This window comes from Zosterops lateralis, assembly GCF_965231275.1.
Source record: "Zosterops lateralis genome assembly, chromosome: 32".
In the NCBI taxonomy this organism is placed as follows: Eukaryota; Metazoa; Chordata; class Aves; order Passeriformes; family Zosteropidae; genus Zosterops; species Zosterops lateralis.
Genome location: NC_139792.1, coordinates 3,574,410 through 3,587,787, shown reverse-complemented (window position 1 = coordinate 3,587,787; position 13,378 = coordinate 3,574,410). Strand labels below are relative to the sequence as shown.

The 13,378-nt window shown below is 55.3% G+C and overlaps 1 pseudogene across 1 annotated transcript; it reads right to left on the bottom strand.

Moving 5' to 3' along the window:
- Positions 1–11,455: 11,455 nt before the first annotated feature.
- On the bottom strand, positions 11,456–12,433 carry LOC310920968 (olfactory receptor 14C36-like; annotated as a pseudogene). Its single transcript has one exon. The product of its transcript is annotated as an olfactory receptor 14C36-like (transcript).
- Between the last annotated feature and the right edge of the window lie 945 nt (positions 12,434–13,378).

Below are 13,378 nucleotides of genomic sequence, written 5' to 3'. Positions count from 1 at the left end.
TCTTATTTCTTTTTCTAGTGTTACTACTTTGTGTTGTCACATCCCATTTTCTGATGTCACAGACTCACCTTCTATGAAGTCACAGCTAGCTCTGTGATGTCACAACCCTTCCAGGGATGTCACACAGCTCACTCAGTGATGTTATGCAGCCACCCTGGAATGTCACAGCACACTCCATGACCTCACAGCCCTCTCTACGATGTCATAAAGCCACAGCAAGATGTCACATCCTGCTCTGCAATGTCACACACCCCCCTCTGTGATGATGTAGATGCTCGATAATTTCACACAACAAACTCTGTGATGTCATAGCCCAATCTGTGACCTCACACAACCCACTCTGTGCTGTCACACAGCCCCTTTGTGACATCCCAGCTGCTCTGGGGCTCTGTGACACAGCCACAGAGGTGCTGCTGTGACACAGCCCCCTCTGGCACAGCACACAGCCCCTGTCAGTGCTGAGCCCCTGTGAGCTCTGCCTGTGCCCTGCTCGTGTCCCTGAGATGCCCTGGCAGTGCCCCAGCCCTCCTGGGCTGTGCACAGGAGCTGCTCCTGGGCAGAGCTGTCTCTCTGCAGCGCTGCCCTTGCCAGGAGCTGCCTCTGTGCCAGGAGCCCGGCCCCGCTCAGCAGCACAGACACAGCACAAGGACTTCAGTGACCCTCTTGGGGCTTGTGCTGAGGCCCTGAACATCAATCTCTGCCAGGGAGATGAAGAAACCTCTCAAGAACTCCAAGTCATTATCCAACTCTAAAGTTTCTTGAAGTTTTAATGGGTCCAACTGAGGGGCACAAAAGAGAAAGTGTCCCCAGGCCCCAGGCAGAGCAGAGAACTGCAGGCAGTGATGACAGGGGGGGACAAAGAGAAGCCAAGTCGTGGTGCCCTGGGGCACAGCAGCCTCTGTGCCACCAAGGGCTGTGAGCAGACACCTTGTCCTGAGGCCCTGGGGCCTCCTGGCACAGCCCCAGCAAGGCTGGGCACTGTCAGCCCCTTGTCCTGCCCTCAGCATCCCCCTCCCATCCCAGTGGCCTCAAGGATCTGCTGGAAGGAGTCCCTGGGGAGCCTTGGTCAGGAATGGCCCTGGGGGGCTCCTTAATGCTCCCAGGGACTGCAGGTTCTTCAAAGGACTTTGGGTTTTGCTTTTGCCTTGGAATCTCTGAGAGGTTTTTGCAATCCTGGCCTCCAATTATTTGCTTTAATGAGTCCCTTGAGAGGCTTTGTCAATAACAACACTCAGTGGGGCTCATTAATGCTTTGAGATACTTCAGGTATTATAAGGTACTTGGCGTTTCCGTTTAACTGGCTCTGTGAGAGGTTTGTGTATCCTGGCCCCATTTATCTAATTTAACAAGTCCTTTGGGATTTTTAGTAACAACACTCAGTGGGGCTCATTAGCACTTCAGGGTACAAAAAGTTTATTAAGGAATTACTTTTTGACATTGAGTCTGAGGCCTGTGTGCAATAATTGGCCTCCAATTATCTGCTTTAATGAGTCCCTTGAGATTCTTAGCCAGTAAAAACACTCACTGGGGCTCACTAATGTTTCAAAGTACTCAGGGTAATTTAGGTACTTCCTTTTGCCACTGAGTCTTTGACAGGTTTGCGCAATCATAGCCCCAATTATCTGCTTTAATGAGTCATTTGGGAGCTTTGTATGGACATTCAGTGGGGCTATTTAATGCTTTGAGATACTCAAGATCTTTAAAGATACTTTGGATTTTCCTTCCCACACTGAGTCTCTGAGAGGCTTTTGTGCAATTCTGGCCTCCAATTCTCTCCTTTAAGGAGTCCATAAGGAGCCTGTGTTGGGGATGGACCTCAGTGGGACCCATTAATCCTTCCAGACACTTTGGGCTTTTCCTCTGACTTTGACTCCTGGAAAGGTTTGTGCAATCTCCTCTCAGGCCTGAGGTTCCAGGGCTCAGCACCAAATGCACCACGGGTCAGATCAGGATAAGGCCAGTCCTGACAAGGCTGTGCTTTGATTTCCCCCAGGTCTGGTGCAGTTAATTGATGCTTACCTTCCTGTGGGATGAAACTTGGAATTGCCACCATAATTATTGTATTGTCAGTTTATTAATGTTTGGGATTTGCTTGCATTTTCATCACAAGTGACTTGTGGGAAGAGCAAATATTCATTAAAGCATTTTATGTAGGGTTAAGTATGATTCTCCCATTCATGACTCGGCAGGAGTTTCCCCAATGAAGAAATGAAGCTTTTGCCTGAAGCTCCCACTGTGCCCAGGACAGGAAGCCCTGGGAGTGTCTGGGACATCCCGGCTCTTTGGCAGCCTGGGCACTCCTGGGGTGTCACCGTGGAGCCCCCGTGAGTGCCTGTGACAGATGGGTGCCTTTGCAGCCCAAGGTGCCCTGGGATGTGCCCATGGCATGGCTGGGACTGCCTCTGCCCACAGGGCTCTTGAGCATCCCAGCTCAGGCCTGGGGCCAGAGTCCCTTGCCATGGCAACCATTTGCAGTCCCATTGCCAGGGCCAGGGGATGCCAGAAGGGATCCCAGAATGGGTTGAGTTGGGAGGGAGCCATCAGGATCCTGGAGTGCAACTGCTGGCCCTGCACAGGACAGCCCAACAATCCCAGCCTGGGCCTGGCAGCGCTGTCCAAAGGCTGCTGGAGCTCAGAGAGCCCTGGAGCTGTGAGCCTGTTGAGTGGCCCAGCAGCCTCTGGGGGAAAAACCTTTTCCTGAGATCCAAGCCAAAGCTGCCCCGAGTCAGCTCCAGCCGTTGCCTGCAGTCCTGTCCCTGGGCCCCAGAGGGAAGAGGTTCCCACAGCCCCCAGCCAGGGACCCGCTCCCAAGGCTGTTGCCAGGGCAGCCAGGGCTGGCACCAGCTGTGATGCTCGGTTTCCCCGGGCCAGGCTTTAGGAATGGGATTCCCCAATTTCCTGCTCCCGCTAAAACCGTGCCGCCCCTCACTGCCCTCCAGCCTCCCACTGAAAGTACAAAAGGCAAAGACCCCCGGCTGGGATAAGAGGAATTTACTGGCAACAACAACAAGATAAGGAACAAACAGGAATAGAAACAACGATAACAGAAAGGATAGACAAACTATATACAGGGAAAACTATAACAACACTGAGTTGCTCTTCCCAGCCATGTATTTTCTCCTGCCTGGAAAAAACACTATTCTCCTAGGGAGAGAGAGGGTTCTTTTCCTGCCCTGGGCAATGACAAGAGGTGAGATCAAAAAAAATGACAGGGCCATGACCAGACCCTGACGTTCTTCAATCCCATCTCACATCATTGCCAGGGGCAGGGAAAGGGACAGGTGTCCTCCCCGCATGGATCATGGTAAATGTGAGTCACCAGAGCTCTTCCTAATGTGAGTCCTCTGATAGAGGATGGAGTTGGAGACTCACATGAAGCTCTTCCCACAGTCGGGGCACTCTCAGGGCTTCCCTTACCGGTGACTCCGTTGGTGTTGGGTCAAAGTAGAGCTCTGGGTGAAGCTCTTCCCACACTGGGGACACTCGTGGGGCCTCTCCCCAGTGTGGATGCGCCGGTGGGTGATGAGGTGGGAGTTTTGCTTGAAGCCCTTCCTGCAGTCGGGGCAGCGGAAGGGCCTCTCCTCTCTGTGAATCCGCTGGTGCCGGAGGAGAAGGGAGCTGGTCTGAAACCTCTTCCCACACTCAGAACACTCATAGGGCCTCTCCCCAGTGTGGCTCATTTGGTGGATGATCAGCTGGCCCCTCTGGTTGAAGCCCTTCCCACATTCCCCACACTTGTATGGCCTTTCCTCAGCGTGGGCGTTCTGGTGGCAGATCAAGTTGGATCTGTGGCTGAAGCTCTTCCCACACTGCTCACACTGGTAGGGCCGTTCCCTGGTGTGGATCCTCTGGTGGCTGATCAAGTGGGAGTTTCTGCTGAAGCTCATCCCACATTCCCCACACTCGTGGAGTCTCTCCCCAGTGTGGATGCGCCGGTGCCTGATGAGGTGGGAGTTTTGCTTGAAGCCCTTCCTGCAGTCGGGGCAGCGGAAGGGCCTCTCATCAGTGTGAATCTGCTCGTGCCTGAGGAGATTGGAGCTGGTGTGAAACCTCTTCCCACACTGGGAACACTCATAGGGCCTCTCCCCAGTGTGGATCCTCTGGTGTCTGATCAGTTGGGACCTGCAGCTGAAGCTCTTCCCATACTCCAAGCACTTGTGGGGCTTCTCCCCATCATGAAGCTGCTCATGGACCAGCTCTGAGCCCCGGCTGGATCTCCAGCCACCTTCCTGACTCAGGGTGAGTCTTTCCTCCTCAGAGCAACCTGGGATGGGTTTGGAGCCCCTCCTCCTGAGGGATCTCTGGGGCTTTTCCTCCCCATTGGATTCTTGCGCTGTGGAGCTGCTCACAATGGCCTCTTCCATGAGGTTCTGCTGTGGGGATTTGTCCTCCCTGGTCTCCATCCTCAGCTCCTTGTCTGGGGGAAGAAAGACAAAGACAGAATGGGATTTGCCTCTGTGCCAGAGGGAAGGGGAAGGAATTTATCCCAGTCCATTCCCAGCAGGATAGTGTTGCCATTGGGGTTGTCCTGCAGCCGGGGGCCGTGCTGGGCTGGGAGATGGAGCAGGAGAAAGGGGGAAAGGGGCACTGACTTCCTCCTCACCTGCCTGGCTATCCTGGAGCATCTTTCTCTTCCTTGCACCCTTCTCTTCCATCGAGCTAAGGTTTGCGAATCCTGCTTAGGAGAAAAACAAGGGATGAGCACATTAAGTTAGAAGGTCCCTCTGCCCAAGTTCATCTCTAGAAGTCACCGTGACCCAGTCCCGGAGCCAACCGGCCCTTCCACGGCACCACCCTGGGAGAGGGACACACCTTGTCCCAAGGTGACCCAAGGAGTGGCTAGAGCTGATGCTCTGTGGCACTCAGTCTGCTGTCAGGTACACGATGGAGACAAGGATGAGAGGGAGACCTTCACTATGGGTTGCAAAAGGATTTATTCCAGTGGAGGTATGAGGTATTGAAGACAGAGGTCTGTCTGCTTGTGACCTCTTAAACTGGGGAGGGTTCAGGGGAGGGTACAAATCTTTAGCAAATGGGAGGAAAGTAGGGGAGGAGTGAAAGGTGTGGTTTGCATTTGCTGAACCAAGAGGGCAAACAAGGGGAGGAGAGTGGGCCACATGCTCCAATGGGGCCTCGAGGATCGGGGGATTGACAGAGAACAATCTGGAAGAGGGGCAGGGTGAGGGAAGGATTGACAGCCGAGTAACATGACAGGGAATATTCAGGGAAATTGGGAAGGATCGGGACAGGATTGAAAACTTGGGTAGGTGGGTACAAACTTGGAGCAAACCAACAACTCAGGGGAGTAATAGAACAAACCATTAGAACAAAACACACCACAACATCACCGGGCATCTGGTGCACAGATAAACCTCCAAAACACCAAGATTCATTCCCCAAAATACAGAAATGACCAAGATTCAGTAGAAAACACCCAACTGTGAGTTTCCCCTCTCTGCTCTCTCTATTTTGGGGTCCTGGAAGCTCCCCCTGTTTGGGTTGCTGCAGATCAAGTTTGAATTGGTGTTCCCCTTCTCTGGGCTGCTGTGGCTCCTGGGAATCCAGGAGGTTCCCCTTCTCTGGGCTCCCCAGTTTGGCATCACAGGCGTCCCAGGGCTCAGCACTGCCCGGGGTCCCTGTTTTGGGGTCCTGGGGTATCCACGGGTCCCCCTTGTCCATGCTCCCAACACGTCCAGGCTCCTGGAACACCCCCAGCTCTCCCACTGCCTGTTTCTGCTCCCTCATTCTGGGTTCCCCTCCCAGCCCTGCCGGTACCGGGCCATCCCCAGGCGCCTCTGGGCTGACAATGCAGCCCCCGAGCTGGGCAGAGCCAGCCCCAGCCCGGGGGGACCCTGCACCCTCCGCTCCCCGGGCCGCCCGGGCCTCGGCCCCGAGCACAGAGCTCTGCCCGGGGGGCTCCCGGCCAAGGCGGCGGCTCCGGGCCCGGGCGGCCGCTCCCGGCTCCCACAGCCCGCCCGGGGCCGCCCCGCCCGTGCCAGGGCTGCGCCAGCGCTCCCCGCACCCGCGGGGCTTCCGACCGCTGGGGGAGCCCACAGAACACACTGCCCCGGGCCCAGAAACACTGAAACCCCAACCGGCCATCACCCCACCGCAAACAATGATCCAACACCGCGAACCGACCGCTCCCACCCTGTCCTCGGGCGCCTTCCCAGGGACCCCAACCCCACGGGAACGGCCCCGGGCCGGGACAAAAAGCCGCTCCCCCGGAGGCCCCGGGAACACCCCCCGCGGCCCGGCCCCGGCACAGGCTCCCGGCAGCTGCCCCGCTGCCGCAGGCGGGGCTTTGGAGCGGGGAGGCTCCGCGGGACCCCCCGGGCTGGGCCCCCTCCAGCCCCTGCCCGCCCCGGGCTCACCTTCAGCCCGGCCTCTCTGGCCGTGCCCGGCTCCTGCACAGTCCCCGCTCTCGGTGCCCCCGGGGCTCTGCTCTGGGGCTCGGAGAGCAGCCGGCAATGGCACCTCGCCCTGAAATGGAGCCGATTTGGTGCTCCCCGGCCAGGCCAGAACCGAAACTTTGTTGCTTTTGCCTCCCTGCACAGACCCCTGGGGCGTTTTCTGCACAGAGTTCCAGCCCCCAGCGTTTGCTGAAGGCTCTCTCTGCAAATGTCACACTGCCAGGACCCTGTCCCTGCTGTCACCTGCTGTGGCTGGGCATGAGCAGAGCTCCTGCACTTGCATTTCCAGCTGCTCTGCAGCCAGAGCTGAAGGATGTGGAGCTGCCTGAATGCAGAAACTGGAATATGAGCCTCTCTTGAGGGGGAAATCTCCCCCTCCTGTGCCGGCCCATGGTAGTGCTGTAAAATGCACCCAGAATCCAGATTTTACCACCAAATTTCCTTGTATTCAGGAATTGTTCCCATAGGAATATTGCCAGGACAAGTCTGGCTGCAATGGTTTCACAAGGGTCACCTCCCATCTGTCCCCAAAACCCTGGGGAAGACTCTGTGCTTTCCTTCCTATGGGAAAGAACTGTCCTCCTTGTCCATCTGCCCATGGCCACAATTGGGATTCCACCTCCAACATTGCCTCTTGTGAGAGATCAGAGGAGATTGTTGGCTGGAAGCATTTGGTGTGTGGGGCAGGAAGGGGCAGGTCCAGCCTTGCCCTGCCCTGGAACCCCAATCCCCCCAGAGCTCTATCCCAGCCCAGCAGTGTCGTAGTCGAGAGGGCCACTGAACTCCGAGTGCTTCAATAAAAACTTCAGAGTGCTTCAGGCATCAGCACCATGTTATCTAGATGTCTTTCATACCTTTTCTATGTAGCAATCCTGTAGGCAGCTCCCCACAGCTCTGGCTCTTTCTCTCTTCTTTCTGCAGTCCCAGCTCGCTGCTTCCTGTCCCGAGCATGGCCACCTGACCCTGTCTGTCCCTCGGACGGTGGCTTCCCTTCTCTGTCCCTCACACGACCTCCTGTCCCTTCATCCTCACAGCACAGCCAGCAGACCCCAACTGACTCTCTACCAACTCACTCTTTTGTCACACCCACAGCTGTGAGGGCAAGGCTGTTCCCACTCTTTGGTCATTAACACACTGCAATATATCAGAGGCAGGAGTGCCATAAGCACTGTCTCTGTCTTCTCACACAGCAGTGTCTGCCAGTCCCTGGCCCACCAAAGGCAATGCTCCACTGCCACCTCTGCAGCCCCCAGCCCAGCTCCTGAGTGACCAGATGGCCCCAAGTCCCACCTGGGGGAAGGGCCCAGGAAGAACAAGGGGTATTTAAGGCTGACCACAAGGCCAGCACACAGCTTGACCCCACATCCTCTTGGAATTTCTATCTGAGCATCACTGGAATCCAGGAGTTGGTGGCTCCGTGTGCTTCCCTGTATCTTATAGGTCTTTCCCTTTTCACCTGTCTTCATCTTTTAATTCTCTGCTCTTGCTAATTATGAGTAACTTTAAATTGAACAGGCTTGGACTTTGCACAGTAGAATGGGCCATGTAAATGCTTTGAGAAGTGTTTTTTGTTGATTGAAAGTCATATTAAACCTTTTGCCAAAGTTTCTCTGAGTTTCTAAAGTTGCCACTAAAGGCCGTTCGGTTTTTTTAAGCTTCTGAGAATCTCTTGTTGGTATTTCTCCAGTGTTTCCAACTCAGAGGACACAAACAATTGTAATTCCTATTAAATGTCTAATTCAGAGAGTTGTTTGGGTGTTGGGGGTCAGGGCTTGTCTGTCCTGCTTGGCACAGCCCAGGCAGGGCTGTCACAGCCACATTGCACACTCCATTTCCCACCTGGACCCGCTGGTGCCTCTGAGTTCTGCCTGCCCAGCCCCAGGGACGCTCTCCTTGTGTGCCCATTCCCCCACGGTCTGTGGGCAGGGATGGCCTCAGTGGGAGCTGTGACATCCTCAGACACTTGGGGGCTGCTGGAGGATTTGACTTCTCCAGAGGCTTGTTCAGCCTTCAGCTCTTCAGTTCAGGAATTCAGTGCCCCAGGGCTCATCAACATTCAGAACACCTTAACAGGCCAAGACTCTGGGAATAATTTGATTTAAATTTTCAAATGTTTGTGGTTAATTAGACAGACTTCAGAACTGAATTCAAAGTGAATGTATTATATTTATAAGACAGTGAGGAAAAAATGTTTCGGCCCTGTTTAGGTTTTTTTTTCTCATTAATATCCTTATATATGTGCAATCTCCAATTGACCCAGAATCCAAGTACCTTCTAATGTTCAGTGTTAATAGATATGAAAATCAAGGCCCCTCATGGCTGACAATCAATCAGACTCTGTCCCTACCCCCACCCCACCATTTCCCCCATCCCAGCCCTGGGACTCAGAGCAGCCTTGTGCAAATCTGAGCTCCCTCCAGCCCAGGCTGGGCCTGCAGCTTTCAGCTCCTTGGCTCCAACTCCCAGCTGCTTTCCTTGGAGAAGGAGCAGCCCCAGACACAGAGGGATGTTCATTCATTGCCAGCCAACAAACCCAAGGGGAGGCACAGCTCCACCAAATGCAAAAGTAATTCTTCTCCCTGGCTCTGCCCTGCACCTGATCCCCACAGCCTGTCCTGTTTCCTTCATCCCTCCACTGCCAGGGACTTTCTGGGAGAAGGGAGCTCTGCTCTGGCTGTGGAGGGAGGTCAAAGAGCATCCACTTGAGTGGGAACCACAACTCATCAGATTTGTGTCCTTTGAGTGACCAGGAACTGGTGTGGTTCAGAGCCACAAAAAAGTTTTTTTTCATGGCCAACATAAAAATGTGAACAGGATAAAAAGTAATAAACATCAAAACACTTCCCTCAGCTCCTTGTGACATGCCAGACACATCTGACATGTTCATAATCCACAAGGGATTGCCATACAGGCAAGGACGTAGGAAGAGATGATATAAAAGATAAAAATACAACTAAGATGCTACCTAAGGAGTTATTAAAATTTGTGGAAGATTGGGCAACTCCCTGAAGCTCAAAGCATGAAGCCAGTCAAGGGAGGTGCATTGGAATGACCAGGGAACAGCTGCAGGAGGAAATCTGGGGGCAACAGGAAAGACATAGATCCAGCTGCTCTAAATGAAGAGATGTCCTTTGATATGGCCATTTAAACAGGAGAGCTGGAAACGCCTGAAAGAAGGAGGTCATGAAATATTAGACTGAATGTTGGTGGCAAAGGTAGAAGGGAAGACCAGTATTTCTTCTCCTGGCATCAGTAGAAGAATCCAGTAGATCCAGGAAATTCCTGTTCCTGGTGGGAAAACGTTGTACTCAAATGACCCAAATAATAAAGATTTGCTTGTGTATTATGAATTTAACAGGAATTTAAACCTGTGCCCCTTTCCAGGCAGAGGTCAGGTGTGTGCCCATGAACAGGCAGTGCCACTTGTGCCCTGAGGTGCCCAGCTGGGGTTGGCATCTCTCAGAGAGGAGCTGAGGGAGAGCAGAGCACCTTGCAAGCTGCAGGTCCCTGACAGCCCCGGAGGGCTCCTGTCCCATCAACATCTGCTCTGCTCCAGGCTGAAACAGGGAGCAGCACCATGCCGGGATGACCAGAGAAGTGAGGTGTGTGCTGGAATTCAATCCCCTCCCCATCTCGCAGCAGCCCTGCCTTTCCCTCCTCCAGCCTTGGTCTCCAGCACAGCCATGGAGGCTCTTTGGGCTCTGGAGTTTTCCTGCAGCCCCCAAGGGCAGCTGAGCCGTGCCTTTGGCACAGTCAGCCCTGGGCAGCGCAGGCAGTGCCCAGCAATTCCTCGTGTGTGCCTGGCCTTGCTGTCAGCCCCCAGCAGCGGCTGCGTGGCCCCTTTGTGCCGCGCTGGCCCAGCCGTGGTGCCACAGCCCCTGTGCAGGCCCAGGGCAGGACAGGAGCCCTGCGGGTGGGAACGGCCCCTGTGCCGTGGTGCCCACGGCAGCCTTGGGGCTCTGTGCCCCATGGCCTCCCTGCTGGGCAGCCTCTGCCAGCTCCTGCGCAGCCCGTGGCCCCTGTGGGGCTGCACAGACAGCCCTGCCCCAGGCTCTGCCGGGCTCTGGGCCAGCAGAGAGGCCGGGCAGGGCTGGCCATGGCCAGGAACAGCCCTGAGCCCCGCAGGAGGATGGAGCTGGGCCACAGCCAAAGTGCCCCCAGACCTGGGCCCAGCAGCCAGGGCTGCCAGCGCCTGGGGACAGAGGCTGCCATTGGGGACAAATGTCCTGGGCCCCCTCCCTGCTGTGCCTGTGCCACCAAGGGCACAGAGCAGCCTCCTCTCTGGGCCACTTGCCTGTTTTCAATGCCTTCCCCAGGCGCTGGCCCTGCCCCACAAGGCCTGGGCTGAGTCCTGCCCCTGCACGCTCCCTCAGGCTGAGATGGACACTGATGGTTTCTGTGCCAGGCTCTCTGAGCCCAGCCCAGCTCCCTGCCAGCTCTGCCAGCTGCCCTGAGCTCTGTGCAGCACCAAGGGCCTCTCCCCAGCACAGCCCAGCCGGCTCTGGCCCCACAGCTCTGCTCAGGGCAGGGGGCTCTGGGCAGGGGCCCCACGGCCTCAGCCCCTCGGGAGGGCACAGCAGCAACTGCAGCTCAGACAGGACTCAGCCCCAGGCACGGGCAAGGTGCTGGCCCAAGGGAAAAGGAGGCTCCCCGTGTGCCCTGCTGCCCTGTCCCTGAGCTCCTGAGAGCTCTGCAGCCCCTGCTGCCATCCCATCTGCCCAGGCCAGCACAACAGCCCCGGCCTCAGGGCCCTCCAGAGCTGCTCCTGCTCCAGGCCCAGGGCCCATCCCAGAGCTGGGGCAGCCACAAAGCTGTGCACATTTCTGTTCATTCCTGCTCTGATGAGGATAATGGAAAAACCCCAAAAATGTTGCAAGTTCATTTATTTTGCCTAAGTACAATTGAATTCTCCTCATTTACATGAAGTTTCTGGATCACAAAGAAGGGGGGATAATGAAATTGGAGGGAATGAATACCATCATTGCTTTCAAAACAACAGCATTAGAAACAGAAGAAATATTAATATGGAGAGTATTGGCCTGTCATGATGTGCACTGGGAGCCAATGACAGAAGGAAGCAGGCAGTGTGTGGTAGCTGAAAAGCATCCAGACATCAGTCCTGTGAGAGCTTTCTTGAGTTCCTGGTTCCTCAGGCTGTAGATGTGGGGGTTCAGGGCTGGAGGAACCACTGAGTACAGAACTGACAGAGCCACATCCAGAGATGGGGAGGAGATGGAGGGGGGCTTCAGGTAGGCAAACACTGCAGTGGCGACGAAAAGGGAGACCACGGCCAGGTGAGGGAGGCAGGTGGAAAAGGCTTTGTGCCGTCCCTGCTCAGAGGGGATCCTCAGCACAGCCCTGAAGATCTGCACATAGGAGAAAACAATGAACACAAAACAGCCAAGTCCTAAAGAGATGGAAAACACAAGAAGTCCAAGTTCCCTGAGATGGAATGTGGAGCATGAGAGTTTGAGGATCTGGGGGATTTCACAGAATAACTGGCCCACTGCATTGCCATGGCACAGGGGCAGGGAAAATGTATTGGCTGTGTGCAGCAGTGAATAGAGAAAGGCACTGGCCCAGGCAGCTGCTGCCATGTGGGCACAAGCTCTGCTGCCCAGGAGGATCCCGTAGTGCAGGGGTTTGCAGATGGACACGTAGCGGTCGTAGCACATGATGGTCAGCAGGAAATACTCTGTTATAGCAAATAAAACTAAAAAAAATACTTGAGCAGCACATCCTGCATAGGAGATGGTCCTGGTGTCCTAGAGGGAATTGTGCATGGCTTTGGGGACAGTGGTGCAGATGGAGCCCAGGTCACTGAGGGCCAGGTGGAGCAGGAAGAAGAACATGGGGCTGTGCAGGTGGTGGCCGCAGGCTGCGGCGCTGATGACGAGGCCGTTGGCCAGGAGGGCAGCCAGGGAGATGCCCAGGAAGAGGCAGAAGTGCAGGAGCTGCAGCTGCCTCGTGTCTGCCAATGCCAGCAGGAGGAAGTGGCTGATGGAGCTGCTGTTGGACATTTGTGGTGTCTTGGCATGGGGATCTGTAAGGAGAGTAATCATGGAATAGTTCAGTTTGGAGAGGACTTTGAATATCCCAGCCCAGCTTGGTGGCACTTTCCCCCCACTGCCTGCCCAGGGCTCTGCTGCTTGGAGCTGTCCCTGCCTGCAGCTGCTTCCCTGTGCCCAGGGCTGGGCCCTGCCAGTGCTGCCAGAGCCCAGCCCAGCCCTGGGGGCTCAGCTCTGCCCTGCAGAGCCCTCCCAGCTCAGGCACTGCCCAGGGGCAGCTCTGGCTCTGCAGGCTCTGATGGCAATGTCAGAGCAACCCTGAGGAGGCTGGAAAAGTGATTCTGGTGCTGCCTGCAAGGGGCCCTGTGCTGATTTCTATCACTGCCTGGTTTAGTAAGGTCTGAGAGAACATAGTTTTATTTCTCTAACCCTGAATTGAAAGATGACTATCTATGTGCAATTTCCCACCCAGGCAACACAGAGAAGAAGAGAAAACAAGGAGGATTTTCCCATTCATGCAGCCCCTGTCTTGCTCAGCTCCCAGTATAATCTACTTGGAAATGTTCTGCAGTTAAATGTCATTCTGGGAGCAGTCCTGAACAATGCAACATCCTCATCACACAAGAAGAACACTTCCACGACTCACCAGCTATGTCTCCTTCCCAGATAGATGTCTCCTACCCAGATCTTGTCCTCCAGTGCTGGGAGCAGCTCCCAGGGCTGGCTGAGAGCTGTCCCTGGCAGGCAGCAGAGTCCCTGCCCCTGCACAGTGCCCTGGGCTGCAGGACCCTGCTCTGCAGGACAGCCCTGGGCACCCCTGGCTGCTCTACACAGGAGAGAAGCAGAGAATGTACTCACAGAGTCTGTAGGCATTGGGATGTTCCAGCTTTAGGAGAGGACTGCAGGAGTTGCAGCTGCATTGTCCTGCAGCCAGAGGTTCCTGTGCCAAGGGCTGGG